General features: G+C 42.2%; 1 pseudogene; it reads right to left on the bottom strand.

Annotated features, from left to right (window-relative positions):
- Window positions 1-11,914: 11,914 nt before the first annotated feature.
- Window positions 11,915-13,059, bottom strand: LOC112296985 (TIP41-like protein; annotated as a pseudogene).
- Window positions 13,060-17,826: the final 4,767 nt, after the last annotated feature.

Below are 17,826 nucleotides of genomic sequence, written 5' to 3'. Positions count from 1 at the left end.
CGGGCTCCCGCCCGCCGCGGAGACTGGGGCGGATCCCAGGGCGGAGCCCGGGGCGAGGTCCCGCCTTCCGGGGGCGGAGCCAGTGGAGGGGCGGGGCCAGCGCGGGTGGGCGGCTCTGAGTCACCGGCCGCCGATGCCCCGCGGCGAGGCTGGCGACGCGCTCCGCCAGGCTGGGGAGCGCAACTATCCGGGAGCGGGCGAACAGGTTCCTGCGTCCGCCCGGCCCAACCCCCCGGGCGCCCCTGCGCCCCACGGGCCGGTGGCCAGGCAGTGAGGGTGAATTGGAAAATTCCTGACGGTGCCATCCCACCGCGCACTGCCCCAATCCCTTGGTTTCTCAGCTCTCGTCCCCCGTTCTAACTGCTCCTTTGCGTTAGCTCGCCTCCCCCACCGCAGAAGAATTAGTTCTTACTTCACGTTATGCAGGTTCTTCATCACACCAGCTTTGCCCTAGTCACCCCTCTCAAGACTTCCCAAAGAGTTCTGCCTCCCACCAGGGCGAACCGGGCCACAGGCCCGCACGCTCGCCGCTCCAGAATGTGACCCCAGGCCCCCGAGAGCAGTACGAGCTCTCCGGGGAAGGAAGGGGCGGGGGGCGGGAGGGGGCAGGAAAAGATTCGGCTCCTGGAAGAACTCCGGGGCATAAAAGCTAACCTCGTGAAAACTGAAAGTTTCTTCTCCCTTAGGGACAAGGAGTCATTTTGCTCTGGGGTAATGGAAAACCCCTGCAAAGCAATTCGGTTTAGCCAGGTCCTGGCGTTTGAGAAGGGCGAGAAATGGAATGCTTTTCGTACCATGCAGTCCTAATTTCAAAATAAATCGTCTAATTAGAACAGAGGAGAGAGATGGTCCACAAATATGCACCCAGTTAGTAGTTCTCTGCATCGCCATCCCCCTGTTTTGTTTTGGGGTGTTTTTTTGTTTGTTTTGCCACGGGCGCAGAGATTTTGCTTTCCTGTCTTTTCTCTACTGCTCACATCGCCAATACGACGGAAAGTGCTGTACTCTTAGAGACGCTTCTGTCTTCATCGTGATAAAATCCAGTCACTAGGACAGATGGAGTTTTTTCTATTTTGTGTAAATGATATGTCACACACCCTCCTAAACTCTGGGCAGGGGAGAGTTCTTTTTAAGTTGCTAGCATCCTCCTGCTACTCAGATTTCAGCTTCTTTTTAGACCTACTGATGTCTTTCTATTGATTGGAAATGACTGCTTTTGAAGTGAACTAAATCTGTAACCTTGTCTTCAACCTATTCATTAGTAACCCCAGTCCTACCAACAGCAAATTTCCCAGCTTCCACAAAGGTATTAGGCTAGCCTGCGCTGACCTAAAGGCTATCTCCCACCCCAAACCGCTGGGCCTCCGTCCACTGCTAGGAAAAACAGATTAATCTGTTCCTGCTTCTCCTCCTCCTCCCTTCTTCTCACTCCTAGGGAACCTTCCACAACAGAAGGTTTTAGCGGCTGTTGCTAGGCAAACATGCCAAGTTAAGTTGCTTAGGGAAAGCCAGTAACTTCCATTACAACCTAGCAACCTAGATAATATAATTCCTTGAACTATTAATAGTAATACCTCAGTTGGTAAAGCCTCTTCAAGGTTCCCTTAAAAAAATAGAATTTTTAAGTTAAATTTATTTAATTAATATTTCAGTTAAAAATAAGTTTAAAATGAAGGAGCTTCCCAAAATTCATTTTAAGGATATAATTAAACAAACATTTGGCAGGAAAAGGAGAGGAGCAGCTTTGAAGAAAATACTGAAGTGTTTACAATAAAAACTAATCTACAAGAAGTCATTTATATGCTTTACACTCCCCAGTTAGGCCACACATATAAGATACAGAGAATAATGTATCCCTTGAGTCTGAGTCTATTTAGAAGAAAGACAATGTGGTTATTCAGTGAGGAAAAAAAAGATATTCTGGATTTTAGTCCCAAATTAATTCTGTAAGAATTTTAGCACGTGAATGAAGCTCCTTTTTTCCTGATTATGCTGTTTAAAAGGTTTTGCTATGTTGTTGTTTATGTAATAGTAACATTTTTCAGGGCATTGAGAATTAATATAAATAAGATTAAATAAGATATGTCGAAATGTAAGTTATATATATTTAACCTTCTAAACACCTAATATTGTATAATTTGTTTTGATCCAGTGAATTTTGTATTAATACAGTGAAATAGTGTTTGAGAAATACCTTGGACTAAAATAACACATTAAGAATGAATTACTAAAGACAAACAGGTGAAATGTTTTATAGTGATTTGTACTTAAAAATCACTATTTTGTAGATTTAACATAATTTAAACAATGTAGTTTTATTTTATATTTTACTATTTAATTCTGATATGGAATGCCTAGAAATTTAGACTCTGCCTGGCCCTCCACCATTTGATACAGTATGAAAATTAAATGAGTCATTTCATATAAAGGACTTAGAACAGCATGTGGTACATAGTAAGTATTCAACATTTTTAAAAATTCATTTTATGTATATGTCATTATAGTCTTTGGTTTCTTGATCAAATGAGGATGTCATCAAATAACATTGTTGCTCTTAGCATGAACCCTAAAAAATATTAATACTATTTTTTAGATCACATGCAAATCAGAGTAATGCTTTTTGGATTTCTTTCAAGGTATTTTCTGATAGGCCTGTACTATATTGTTTTTCCTTAGATTATGAGTGTATGTATTTATTTAAGAGAATAACCTATACTTTTGAGGTAATGCTGAGTGATGTTTTTTAAAGCTACTACATTCCTTAAAATTGCTCTGGAATGTGTAATTGTCAACCTAAAGCATTGTTTCTTATATTAAGGCTAGAAAAGACCTTGGATAGCAACCCTTTATTTCAGCAAAGGAGACAGAGTCTAAGAAAGCATAGATCATATGTCTGACTCCTTATTTATCAATACTATGTTATTGTGGAGGAGCCTAGAGAGCTGGAAAGGCTGGGATGGGAGGAGAAAATCCAAAGATGAATGTGTCATGTGTGGAAAATGTAACAACGTAGTAGGAGAACTACAGTAAGATAGGCAAGTTGATGAGTAGAGTATAAAATAGATTATTGCATAGATACTACAAAGTTCTGTGAAAAGGGAGAAATAGTAGGAATCTTCATTCTAATGTCACAGAACCTACCTTTTGACAGGTAGCAATACTGTGTATGAGATTAGATGTGTACCCAGTGACACAGAAGTACAATCAGCTCTCCAGTTCAAGGTGGGTAGGAAATGAGGAAGAATAAGAAATGGGAAATGGGAAGTGGGAGACTAGAGTGTGGATAACTACAAAACCTGTTTAAAGTACAGCTGGGACCCGAGAATTCTTCAGTGTACATCATTCATGTAGGGGCAGGGGGAATGACAACTTCACACGGGAACATGCACAGACAGGGAGTACTGGAGCTGAGTCATTTGCATTTTCTGACCTGCTTCAGGTAAAATAAGGCTGGGAGGCAGAGTGAGGCCTCTCTATCCTTCCTCCTCTCCCCTATACATGCATAGATTCTCCATAACCTACTCCCTCCCCCAGTCCACGCTCCTATTACTAGTGTTCATTAAGTTTAAGGCATACTAGTGTTCACTGAGATAAACCGCTAGGAAATAAGAAATAGAGCACAGGTGGCAAACACAAGGCCCTCGGGCTGAATCCAGCCCTCCACCTTGTTTTATCCAGTCCGACACCTTGTTTCTACCCGGGGGCAGTGTTCAGCTCCTTGCCTCTAGTTAAGGCGTAGTTACATTTATACAGTCCTAAAATCACATTTGGCCCTTTGAAGGCAACCATGAGGCTGATGTGGCCCCCGGTGAAAATGAGTTTGATACCCCTAAAGTAGAGGAAGATGTCCCCAGCAATTACATGAAGGGAATATGAGGAAACCGGTATTTTCTGACCTACCCTTCACCTCTAGAGTCTAGTCCCAAACGAGACCCAAGTCATCAAACTAGGCCAAATGGGTTGCCTTTGACTTCCTTACGTTGCCTTAGATTCAAGGTTACAATTCAAAGTAATCATGACAGATGTACCCCAAGTCAGTTCTAGGATTTCTGGAACTAGGTCCCCATAGACTTGATTTGAAAAGAACTAGATAAAATGATGTTTCTGAGTCCTACCTGAAGTTACTTCCAAGCTGACTTACCTCCCATGAAGGCCTCCAACTCAACACTGAGCATATCTGGACTTCAACTGACCTTCTGAGACTTATCTTAGGGTCATAAGAAACAGCACCCCTTTACTAGAGAGGCATCAAACAACTTTCAACAAAGAGGTCCATTCTAGGCACTGCTTTAAAGTGTCATAAGAAAAAGCAGCTCTACTTTTCATGGGACAAAACCGTGGGGAATACTGTTTTCTTCGTTATTGTGTTAGTCTGCTAGGGCTGCCATAACAAATACCATAGACTAGACAGCTCAAACAACAGAAATTTTCTCAAAACTCTCTGGAGGCTAGAAGTTCAAGATCAAGGTGTAGGCAGGTTAGGTTTCTTCTGAGGCTTTTCTCCTTGGCTTGTGGAGGCTGGCTTCTCTGTCTTCACATGGTCTTCGCTTTGTGTTTGTCTGTGTCCTAATCACCTGTTCTTGCGAGGACACTAGGTGTAAGGGGTGAGGGCCTACCCACATGACCTCTTTTTACCTTAATTACTTTGTTAAAGGCCCTGTCTTCAGATAGCACCACATTCCAAGGTACTAAGGTTTAGGACTGTCACATGTGAATGTGTGGGGGGAGGAATGGACACAATTTAGCCCTTAACAATAATAAATGCTGACTTTAAGAATATCATACTTATGCCCTGGCCGGTGTGGCTTATTGGATTGAGTGACAGCCTGCAAACCAAAGAGTTGCCAGTTCGATTCCCAGTCAGGGCACATGCCTGGGTTGCAGGCCAGGTCCCCAGTAGGGGATGCACGTGAGAGGCAACCACACTTTGATGTTTCTCTTCCTCTCTCCCTCCCTTCCCTTCTCTCTAAAAATGAATACAATCTTTAAAAATATATATCATACTTATGAATAAAAGGCACCCTTGTGAATGTACAATTTTAAATACACCCAGTTAAATCTGAGGCTCTTCTTTTTCTAATTACTCCTTGCATCATAAAATATCAATGGTTTTGAGGGTATAAATTAGCAGCCAGAAATAGGATACTAAAATAAAAAATTGGTTACCAAAATTATCTGAGTAATACCACCAGATACTAGAAAAAACATACCTGAATGTGACTGGACTCAAGAGTAGTATGAAAGGGTTGCTATTTATATAGCTAATAGTTTGAACCTCATTTAGAGTTCCATCTTGTCCAAATAGGCAATTATAGACATACTGAGGTCAAATATATTTTGTAACCAAATGACATCCTCTAGCGCAAATGTATGTTCCATATCTGTTGGGCACTCTTAGGGTTACCACGTCATCAGTCCCCAGTTAAGAAAAAGTGGGACATTCATGTGTAAATCATTCAGGAAACCAGAATTTGAAAGTGAGCTTTAAGCAAGAAGGAGAGGAAACTTCTTTTTGCTCCATGCCTTACTTTCTAGGATCTGGACCTAGGGGAGTCTTTAGGGTTCTTTACAATGTTCCAAGAGTTTAGGGGCTAATTATGAGGTCTTCCCCTTGGAGGAGGGTCATGACCCAGATAGAAAGATGTCCCTATGGTAGAGTTCTCATTGAAGATGAATACTCAGCTTCAGGTTACTCCATGGGTTTATTTCCCTCTCACCTTCTCTTCCTTCGAATAAAGTCTTATGCGAAGGCTCCAGTCTTTTCTCAGCTGCGCTACCTTCTATCAGCTGCAGAGCTCTGAGGCTACAGTTAGGCCAGCCCTCTCATGCAGGCCGGTGTAGCGTCGCTGATGGGAAACCCCTACAGCTCTCTCAGAGGAAAAGCAATCTCAAGGGATGAGAGTCAGAGTCCTTCTCCACCTGGATGTTTGCCTTCTCTTGTCAACCTTGGACAACAGAAAGACCTGGTGCCGGCCCTCGCTCCACTACATCCTAGTTATGTGAGCTCGTACAAGTGAAGTTTAGAAAGTTTTGATTTCCTTTAAACTAAGGATTGTAAAATGTATCTAAGATGGGTTTTAGGAGATTAAAATGAGAAAATACATGGAGACCCTCGAGTATAATGCCTGACATCTAACAGATACTCAATGAATGAGAGTTATTTTCAAATTATACTAGGTACCGTGTGCCACATTAAGCTGGTGATTCTCAGTTTTGCTGTAAACTTTTAAAAACTGTATTTCTCCAGCTCTGACACTAGAGATTTTGATTTGAGGTATTGGTGTGGGGCCAGGGATCTTCATTTTGGGGGGATTTTACAGGGGATCCCAACTTACCATCTGAGGTAAGTACTAATGTAGACCAATGGTCAGCAAGCTTTTGTGGTAAATGGCCAGGTAACATATAAGTTAGGCTTTTCAGGTCATCCAATCTCTGACACAACTACTCAACTCTGCCATTGTAGCAAGAAACCAGCAAGGACTATGTAAACAAATGAGCACGACTGTGTTTGAATAAAACTTTATTTACAAAAACAGACAAAAAGAGATGGTAAGCTGCATTTGCCCCCCACCCCAGACTGTTGTTTGCCAACCCTGTCTTATATGAGGAGAGATTCTGTTTGCTACAGCTGGGGGAAGTATTTTATTATTGTTATGTTCCACAGCAGCATTAAAAGCCTTACACGTAATGACCAATGTCTGGTGTTAAACACAATTAATTAAACAGGGCTCCTGCCTTCCAAGGAATTAGTAATCTAAAACAACACCAGTGCAGACATAATATTTATGAACATTCCCGCATGAGGAATGGTCATGTAAACAAGATGGCTATACAAGGCTAAATGTGAAACTGAGTTCGGGGTGGGTAGATTTTCCTAAGGCTCTTGATTTACAAATAGCAGATAAGATAATCAAAAAGCACAAGAGCTCACTCAGGAACCAACGTAAGCAGGAGAACAATGCTCCAGAGGACCTCCCCCTTTTCAGCAAGAGGCTATGAGGGAGCATCTTTTTGAAAGGGGTCCTTTAAATAGGACTTCATGGTTCTCCACACGGACGGATTTGGCTCCTCCCAATTGTAATTTCTTCTGTAAAATACGTTAGTGTCTGATCATCCTCTGAGGTTAGGGGCCGTGTTATGGGTGCAATTGAGTGACACCTGTGACCATCTCCTTTCTTTAACCTGCAACAAAGAAAACGTTTCCCTTTCTCAACAGGAATACTAGTAAATGTAGACGAAAAATCAGTGGATCAACTTGTGTGCGTGTGCACGTGTGTATGCAGGGCTTGGTTAAAATCAAGTGATTGCTGATTCAGCAACCTATTGCCTACAATTGTAGAAATAATGCAGTAGTTGCTGTTGGATAGGGCAAGATTCCTTTATAAGTCTTCATATTCCTGAAAGTTGAACATAATGAATATTTGTAATATTGTTGGCTGCCCAATATCTTACCCTCTCCTCCTTATACTGTTTGGGAACTTTCCACTGGGGAATTTTTGTGGGTGGCAGGATCTCTTCTGCCACTACTGGGGCCAAAGTGTCCAGCTGCTCACCTTCTGCCCTCTGCCCTGCCCCCACAGCGATCCTAGGGTGAGGGGAAGCGACCTAAGCTTCTTGGTAGACTGGATGCTCTTACGTGGGACTTTGAATCTGAACTGTGTTACACAGGAGTAAGTAGAATTTGACCCACCAGTGTCTGTGATATCCACAGTCTGGTGGGGCAATGGCGGCAGACCCGGGGTGGTGTCCAGCATTCACTGGCAGTGGCAGGTGAGAACTGATTTTAGCTCAGGTTCTGGCCATCTAGCCTCCCTCAATTCCCTTCCTTACCATCAAAATGGTGAGCTATTCAACGTTCTTCCAGAAAATTCCCTTTCTGCTTAAGATAGCCACTGAAATAGTTTAACATATGAGAGGAAGGGAGCAGAAACCCAGGGAATGCAGAAATAACCCATTTTCCCATTTCTCATCTAGTTGTCCCTCACTGAGTTTAATGGAGTTACTCGTAGTGTTTCTTTGTTTGGGCCCTGATTTTTATGACCCTGGTCATTAGCGTCTCAGAACTTGAGTCCATCTGTGTTCATTTTACTTAAACTGAAGCACAGGTGTCCTAAATTTGGTTTCCTTTTGTTAACCAAGTTCACTGATAATACCCAAATAATGAGCACTCCTCTCAAGCTTTTGATTTACTCAATCAAACAATTTACAAATTGTTTACTCATTCTGCCATAAATGTTTAGTGTCTGCGTTAACAGCAAACACTGCACAGATTTCTCAAGGGGAAAGGATCCATATTAACCTCTTTTTAGCTAAAAATTATGAATACAAAGTGCTTTTTATTTTTGTCTTGAATTCCTTTTGCTAATAAGAATCTGCCTAATCAAGGGTTTCATTTGGGGCATTCAAAGCCCTCCTTGCTAAAACTACTATTTGTTGATTTTAGGGAGGGAGAAGAAGAGAGAGACAGACAGACAGACATCGATTTGATTTGCTGTTCCACTTACTCGTGCATACATTGGTTGATTCTTGTATATGTCCTGCCCTGGGATCAACCCCGCAACCTTGGAGCAGGACGGTGCTCTAATCAACTTAGCTACCCAGCCAGGGCGAACAAATGATTCTTTTTAAAAGTTTTGCAAAAGTATTTCAACTACCACAATGGAAGCGTTCACTTATAGCTCTTTTCTGCAGAGATGTGTAATCTTGTTTCTGCGACATCTAATCCAGCCTCAGATGTTCTCGATTGATGAGATATATCCTCAAACAGAACAAAATTCATTTGCATCTACTTTATCACAATCACAGTAAATACTGGATAACCTGTTCTGTGCCAGTCACTATGCGGTGGTGATGCGGTAGTGGACCAGTCAGGCAGGTGCTGTTCCTTGGGGGAGCTTCAAGTTAATTTAGCAAAGGGTAGGAGGTAGAATGCTTAAAAATAGTTGAATAACCTCAAGTTCGAAGGCCAAAGTACATGGATATTTAAAAGTGAGAACTGACCTCGTCTGAGTTGAAAGGAGAAGTCTCCCTCAAGAGCAACATTTCAGCTGAAAGCTACAGGATGAGTAGGAATTAGCCAGGCAAACAGAGAGCAAAATGTTTCAGGCAGAGGGAAGAGCATGTGCAAATGCACTGAGGCAAGGAAGGGCAAGGAACGTTCAGAAACTAATAGAAATGCGGTTTGGCTGGAGATAGCAGAGATTCAGAGGGACCCTAGCAGAGGTAGATTGGTAGTCATTGATACCCAAAGTGGAAACTTGGAACTTTATTTGAAGATAGGTTTATCAGACAAAATAAAATTAAATTTATATTTTAGATAAACAACACTATTTTAGTATCAGTATATCCCAAATATTACATTGAACATACTTACACTGAAAAAATATCTATTGCCTATATACAATTCAAATTTAACTGGGCATCTTGTATTTCTACTTGCTAAATCTGGCCACCCTATTATAATAGCAATGCAAGGTCTGAAAGGCTAAGGATGGACATGATAAAATTTGCTTGTTGAAAAATTACTCCCTAATTATAGAGTGGAAATTGTATTGGAGGCAGAGCAAAAGTACATGAGATCTTGATCAGTCCCTCTGTCTTGGAAACTTCTTTTCCTTTGCCTTCTTACGAAATCATACCTGGCTTTTTTTCTCCTGTTTCTCTCTGCTCACTACTTCTCAGTCTTTTTTAATAGACCCACCTCTTATTAAATGTTAGGGTTCTGAGACTGGCCACCCACAAAGTTTGCAAGGATATGGAGCAACTAGTTCTCTCATGAGTTGTTGGCGACACTGTGAAATGCTTTGGAAAGCGCATGGCAGTTTCTTTTCAAATCACAACATCTGTGGTCTAGCCATCCCACTTGGGGGTATGCGAAAGGATTGAAGCAGGGTATGGAACATGTATCTGCAGACCCGTGTTCACTGTGGTGTTGTTCACAATGGACAAGAGGTGGAATCAACCGGAATGGCCGTCTACTGATGACCGGTAAAGAAAGTGTAGTATATACACACAATGAAATATTATTTGGCCTTAAAAAGAAAAATCCTGTCACATGCTGGAACATACCTGAACCTTGAGGACACTGGGCTAAGTGAAGTAAGCCAGTCACAGAGGGACAAATACTGCATGATTCCACTTATATGAGGTCTCTGGAGTGATCAGATTCATGGAAGCAGAGTGGAGTAGTGGTTGCCAGGGAGGGGAGAGGGGAAATCTGGGAGAGGTTTAATGGGTATAGAATTTCGGTTTTGCTAGATCTGTTACACAACAATGTGAATAGAATTAACACCAATGAACTGAACACTTAAAAATGGTTAAGATGGTAAGTATTTTTATCACTACTTTAAACATTAATTTTAAAAAGGTGCTATTATGCAAGGATTCAAAAATCCTGTCTATACAAGGGAGCTTTTGAAGATTGTAAATTGGGTTTGCCTCGTCATGTGACCTCAAAAGAAGTCAGACATATTAATCCAGAAATGTGTGTTTCATTTAGGGGTGGATTTCTAGGCCTATAAACATCATTTTGCTTTTCAGACTTGATTGGTATGCAGAAGGAGATTATATATACACACACACACACATAGTGTATATGTATATGCCATTGTATACACACAACACTGTATTGTATTGTATACAGTACTATACTGTATATGTGCATACTATACATACTCACAAATGACCACTGAAGTGTATTTATGTAAATGTAACAGGTGGGGGTTCAGATCAGGACTGTGCCCGGCATGAATTCTCTTGCCATGGTGCACATGACTGTGTTGCATTATTTCGGCGGGAGGAGATCTGTTCTCTCTTCAGCTCTTGGGACTGTCTTCCATCTGTTGTCTGCTGGTATTACTCTCTTCTGTAGCATAAAGGTGGGGAGAATGTGGTTGGTAGTCCCAGGGCTACTTCTTTATCATTCACAATGTAGAACCACGGAAGCGCCCCACTCTCAACCCCATCCTCAGCACAACGCACAGGAAAGTCCAGGAGGAAGGGATGGGCCCAAACTGTGGCATGTGCCCACACTTGCGGTGGCGAAAATCGAGACCTTGATGAGTAACTCCACCAAGACCACAGGGAACCAGAAGAAGAGGGCTCTGCAGATACATCTATGCTAAGTGCCTTTTAAAATCATATGCTAAACCTATTTTGCCTTTTAGGTAAGATGTATTAGAACTTGTTTGAGATAATGCAATAAATGAAACAAAAAATAGTAATCATAGCAACTAACATTAATTGAGTGCTTACTGAGTGTCAGGCGTTATTTGAAATGTACTGACTGGTTTAATTCTTACAACAGACTTATAAATAGGTATTATGATTACTATCTCCATGTTATAAGTGAGGACACGGAGGAAAGAGAAAGGTCAAGTTGCTTGCCACGAGGTCACTCATCAAAAACTGTGGTAGAGCTGGGACCTGAGTCTCGACAGTCAGCCCTTAAATAGGGACTCTTCAGCTGTGCTGACAAAGAATAGAAGGAATAAAACCCACCCAAAATGTTTGGATACGAGAACATATATTTTCAAGTATAGTCAGAAAATTTTTGGAACAAAACCAAAAGATCCATTTGGTTTTGAACCACCATAAAATGCTAAAGACTCAGAAATATCTGTTGAAGGTTGGAGTAAATTTTTAAAGAATTCCATCAGTGTTCTAAATCAGCGGTCCCTAACCTTTTGGCCACCAGGGACCGGTTTCGTGGAAGACAATTTTTCCAAGGACGGGGGAAGAGGGGAGAGGAGTGGTTTCAGGATGAGTCAAGCACATTACATTTCTTTTGCACTTTATTTCTATTATTGTTACATTGTAATATATAATGAAATAATTACATAACTCACCATAACACGGAATCAGTGGGAGCCCTGAGCTTGTTTTCCTGCAACTAGATGGTCCCATCTGGGGGTGATGGGAGACAGTGACACCAGAAGCATGTTGCTTTGTCCAGTCTACTCCTACTCTCATTCTGGTTGCTGTCACTGCAGAAAACCCTGCTTCACAAAGACAGGATGTTGGCAATGGAAGCAGCCTTTTCAGTGCTTTTGTGGCAACCTCAGGATATTCTGCCTTGCCTTTAGTTTTTTATTTTTATTTTTTTGCCTGTGACAATCTTTTTTTTTTTCCTTTAAGGCTACTGAAAATCTGCACATACACAAGGAAATTAATTCTCCTAATAAAAATACCCCGTCCACGCAGCCAAGGTCTCCATCGGATTCCACAGTGAGCATGTGGCACGTCATGTTCTATTCCACAGGTGCATTTTCTTGTGAGTCTGTGGGGTTACGATCCATTCTTTCTGGAAATATTAGCTTCTCACAGACAGCCTCCTTGATGGGTAAACACTGCACTACTTCACTGGGTTCTGTGAAGGAAGGCAGAGCATGCATTAGTTAAATTAGCAATTTTGCTCTCTCGTGATGTATATTCTCATAAAATGTAGGTCTTGGCAGCCTCTAGTAAAGTCTCACGGCATTCATTCTCATAAGCCCACCATCAATTCTCAAAAAAAAAAAATACAATAGCAAGAAAAAGCAGGAAGGCATTACTCTAGTTTTCACATGTAGACTGAAAACTCCATGATCATGAAGCTCACCCTCAAACAGGAGAACTTCTTCAAAAAACTTAATCTGTCTCTGGCTTTCAGTTTCTCTGTATTTATATGATGTGCTGTAGGCACAGCCCTTCACTTGAGTGACTCTCCAAGTAACGTTCCCTCATAATCTGTTGCGTAGGTCCAATCGTATGGCTTAACAACCTCTTTGGAGTGTTCGCCCTCTGCCCTGCTTTCCTCCACTCTTCCGCACACCCTACTTTGAGTGTTCCTTGGTAGTTGTTTACACACCTTAAGGCATCTGTAGCATTGAACTCGATCCCAAAGCCAGAACAGTGCTGGATTCTTAAAACGTCTCCAAACATCATTTCGGGGAGGGACAGCATGTGCAACTCATCAGCTCACTTCTCTGTCAACTTCGTGATGTGGGTCTTGGTAGCTGTCAGCCTCCAGGGCCTGAAGGAGAGGTCCCAGTGGCTGCTCTGGAAGCCAAGGACCATCATGGCCAAGGTGGGCCCACGTGGGCCGAGCTGGATGGGCTGGAGCAGCCTCAGCAGCGTAACTGGGCTGCTCACTACCTGCTGTGTGGCCTGGTTTCTAATAGGTCATGGACCATCACTGGTTCGTGGCCAGGAGGTTGGGGATGCCTGTTCTAAATCATCCAAGGAAAATATTGGATAACAATATATTTCAATCTCCTAGGAGAATGTTCATGCAAAAGGACGTCATACGCATCCTCGGGTATTAACTGAGAGCTTACTTGTATTATAAACAACTTTACCCACTGAGGGATTGAAGACAATTTCTTTGTACAGCTGAGAGCAAGCATCAAGCCAACCTTATAATTAAGTCAGAATCTCTGGTTCAAAGGAGATGACAGAGCATTTCTTGGGATCCAGTGACATCTCTGAAGACCTTTCTTCCCTGGGGTTTGTAGGATAGCTCCAGCCTTCCTTTCTTCTTCAGAGGGGCCGCCGCTGTCTGTCCCACCCAGGTTTCACCTCCCAAGACTGGGACCTCAGGGAAAAAGCCCCGGGGCCCTTTTTGTTTTTAAGGAATCACTGTCAATTGCTATGGGGAAACAAATTTGTGGTCAAAAGAAACTGGCAAAAATGGGGAAGTAGCAGTAGTCACAAACTTTCAACAGGTTCTTTAAATTATTCCTCATATTTTACCCAAATGAGTCAGCAGACTGGGGTTAAACTAATTTTACTATAGTCCTCTCTGAAACTTACCTTTTGCATGATTATTATTTACGAGGACTTATATGGCAGGGCCTGTCTGAAGTGTTTTACATATGTTAGCGTCTCAGGACACCCTTGTGAGGTGGGTGCAGTTAGAAACTTAGGCACACAACGGTTGACTGCTGGCTCAAGGTGACTTTGTAAATAACACAGTCAGGCTTCAAACTGAGGCCACCCAGCTGTAACGTCCCCTCTCTTGACCACTGCCCTATGTGGCTCCTCCGGCGTAGCCAAAATCGGGACAGGTGGTCTGACAAGCAGACGTGTGTGACGGTCTTGGGGACTGAGTTGGGAATGTGGCTTAGGAGTTCTGCTCTGGCCAGCCCTCTTTGGCAGAAGACTTGGAAGGATCGCCGCTGTTCCTCAGCTTTTTTTTTTTTTTTTAAATCAAGTGGACTTTCTCAATTACTTCAAAGATAAGGAGTGCCTTCAAGACAATCCGCACGGACCAAACTCATAGGGCACTAGTACACCGCTATAGTGTTAGTGGTCTGTTCCGTGCCAGTGTCTGGAAACCCTTCCCCTCCACCTGGGACTCTCTCTTCCTGGTGTCAGGGATCCTGGAAAACCAGAAAGCTCATTAGTGAGAATAGAATTGCAGCAAGAAAAGTCAAACATTTGGCGGCACTATTTCCTCTAGGCTCTGGAAGTGGCTGATCAAATATTCCTCTCCTATTAACGCTGATGGTTCTTCTCCCCAGATGGGATGTCTTTCTCTGCCGGTCGGGGGCTGGACGGGCATGTCTAGCATTTGTCTTGGCAGCTCTTTAGATGCTAGAAAATAAAAATCGTACCCATGTTCATGCAACAGAGGTGGACTATAAGCGGCAGAGGGGGCATTCTCACTCGGCTCTGATTCCAAAGTCAGTGTGCCTCACAGGACCCCACCGCCCTGGTTGAAAAGGGAGACAACAGCAGCGCACACTTAGGATCAGCCAAGCAGACAAACACGTATGTGCTCCTTCTACATGCTTAACTCTGCAACAAGCAAAGTGCGTATCCTGACCAGTCCTTGCCCTCAGGGAGGTTAAAGCCGAGTCATGTAGGTAAGAGCAACAAACATGAAATCCATGGTACAAACTCTAGATGCCCAGACACCCAAAAGGCCAGAAAAGAGAAAGATGACTGTGAGCGGGCATAGTCAGGGAAGGCTTTACACTGGATCAGAAACTTTGAGAGTGGGTTAAGTCTAGATTGGCCGAGGGGAAGGATAGTGCATCCTGGTGGTTTAAAGACCAGGAAGGAGAGATCACTCCTAAGAGAATGATATGACTGAGTAGAGTTCCTGCTGGGCAGGTGGAGTGGGGGCCTGATAATAACAGGCCTTCAGAGCAGGAAGAGAGTTTAGATGTGGTGAGTTTGGTATGCAGGGTGAGAATGTTCAGGGAGGCCAGCCAGGGAGCTACTGACTGCAGTAATCCAGATCTGAGATGCTGAGGGACGCAACAGGGGCGGGGCAGAGGGGAATGGACAGGAGGATCTGATACTTGGGAGGAAATATTATTAGGCCTTCATTTTCAGAGGCAGTGAAATAGAAGGGTGGGTTCAAAATAATGCTCAGGTTTTTTCTGTGTCTACTGATGTTTACCCAGTTTTCCCTCCCCCCCTCCCTTCTCTTCCTTTGAACTGCCTTCCCCCAACCTCATGTAAAAACTATGAGGAGTGAGATAAGATAGAATATTTCTGATAAGCTTTTTTGGCCAGTTTTTAATTGTTTATCTCAATGGGAAAAGTATGTCGAGAATGAAGGATCTTCATTATTGCTGTTAGGCTATCTCCTTGGAACACTGACCATGTGATTTTTTTTTTCCTTTTTCTTTTCTTTCTTTGTTGCTTTTTTTTCTTTTTCGTATTAGCTATCCAAAAGCAAAGGCTGTATTTCCTTAGTCTACAACACAATCATTATCTTCTACTTCCTTCTTTTGTCAGTTACATGCTCACCAGGAAAATCTCTGGAGTTTCATTATATTCCTCCAAATAGTGTTCGACTCTTCTGCAAACACCAATAGAAATAACTTGAAGTTCCTATTCAACCTTTCATTCAAAAGGATCCCAACGTTCTTTACATCGTGTACCAATGTTACATTATGTAGACACATTGCACTTCCTTAGTGCCTTTTATCTGGGATCATAAGGTGCGCAGCAAACGTTAATTAATTCTTACAACAACCTTGTGAACTATAATTTCTATGTGTATATAGTGGATGAATCACCCGGAGGACCAGCAAAACACAGCCTTTGTGGGAAAGACTAGGCTTGGCACAACTTCACATATAAACAACCCAGTCGAATAGTTTAGAGCAGGAAAAGCAACATCATTTTTTGTTTAACGAAAACCACCGATGGAGTTTCCTTACGAGAATAATTATCCAAATAATGACTTACCTAGGTTTCCACCAGCAACACTTGGACTCTTGCAATAAACACTGCCAGAAAAAAAAAAGAGGGAAGTGTTCAAAGCTATTAATAGCAACACGCTCAATCTTATTGTCTCTCCCAAAACAAGTGCTTAGGCAACAAAACAGTCCTAGTCATTAACTGAGTTTTGATTTAGTGTCAAGCGCAGAGAGGGTGCCACAGGCTGACTCATCAACGCTTTGCTTCCTACCTAGATTTACCCGGAGAGTCTCTCCTTCGGGTGCCTAGCAGGTCAAGGCTGACTTAACAGGCCAGAGGTCAAACCTTCATTATTGCCAGGCAGTGTGCTCTTTATAATAAAAACAAAAGTAGAATTTATAATGGAAGATATTTACAAGAAAATGGACTCTTCCTTTTTCTAACTTGACCCAGTGAGCAATAGAGGATCTATACCAACACACGCTTTCTCTGCTCAGGAAAACTGCGTTAACATCTTGTCCTTTATTGGGAGCCCACCTTTATTCTAGCTTGTTAGTATAGAACATTTCAAATGTGTACAAAGTAGACAGAATGATATAATAACGACCCCATGTACCCCCTACTTAACACTTGTCACCGTGGCTACTCTTGAACACTGTTATCACCATGAAGCAAACGCTTTGCAGAAAGCCCCAGGCCCTGGTTTGGCAACAGCACAGCTATCTCAGAGAGTCTCGTGGAATCCTGAAAGCCAAACTTTAATTCATTTTAACTGACTTTATAAAATAGATATACGTACACACGGCACAAGGTGAACTTATGGGAAGATGAGAAAAATATGTCACAAAATTAAACAACGGAATCTCCAGGCCCTAAATAGTAATGCTACCTGCCATTTATTAAGTCAAGTGCCAGGCACTTCACTAGGGATTCACCCTGTCTACTGACCTCTGATTTTTATTAACAGTGTGATATGCTAAGTATTAGTATCCCTGTTTTAAAGGTGTAGAAACTGAGGCTTGGGGAAGGTAAGTAACTCACAGTCATAAAACCAGTAGACCACGGGATTTGTGATAGGCGTCAGCTATCTGAAGCCGACATTCTGCTTTACATGCTGCTGTTGAAGGACCTACTAAAGTTCAGTTCTAAAGGCACAGGTTCCTAATGTTAGAAAAGGTAGGAAAGTGGTAATCATTCTTATTTGGGGAGGGGGGTGTTAGAAACCCATAAGAATTGTCAAATTTTTAGCACCGAAGCTAAAGAGAATTGATCATCGATCTTGAATTTGCTCCATTGAAAAGAACCTACCTAGATTTCTTAACACGACCAAATAAATATCATTTGCTCACCAGTACAATAAATTTTAATTTAAAAAAATTTCTATTTATTTATTTATATTTTAAAATTAAATTTTTTTGGGTGGCATTGATGAATAAAATTATATAGGTTTCAAGTGTACATTTCTATGACACGTGATCTGTATATTGCATTGTGCGCCCACCACCCAAAGTCAAATATTCTTCCATCACCATATATTTGACCCCCTTTACCTTCTACTGCCCCCAGTCCCCCTTCTCTCTGATAACCACCATACCGTTGTCTGTGTCTACAGTTTTTGTTTTTCTCATCGTTAGTTTGTTGCTTTCAGTTCTATATCCCACATATGAGTAAGATCATATGGTTTTTAAC

Source organism: Desmodus rotundus, chromosome 12 (assembly GCF_022682495.2).
Source record: "Desmodus rotundus isolate HL8 chromosome 12, HLdesRot8A.1, whole genome shotgun sequence".
Taxonomy (NCBI): domain Eukaryota; kingdom Metazoa; phylum Chordata; class Mammalia; order Chiroptera; family Phyllostomidae; genus Desmodus; species Desmodus rotundus.
Note: the sequence above shows the minus strand (reverse complement) of the source record. Positions and strands in the feature narration are given on the sequence as shown.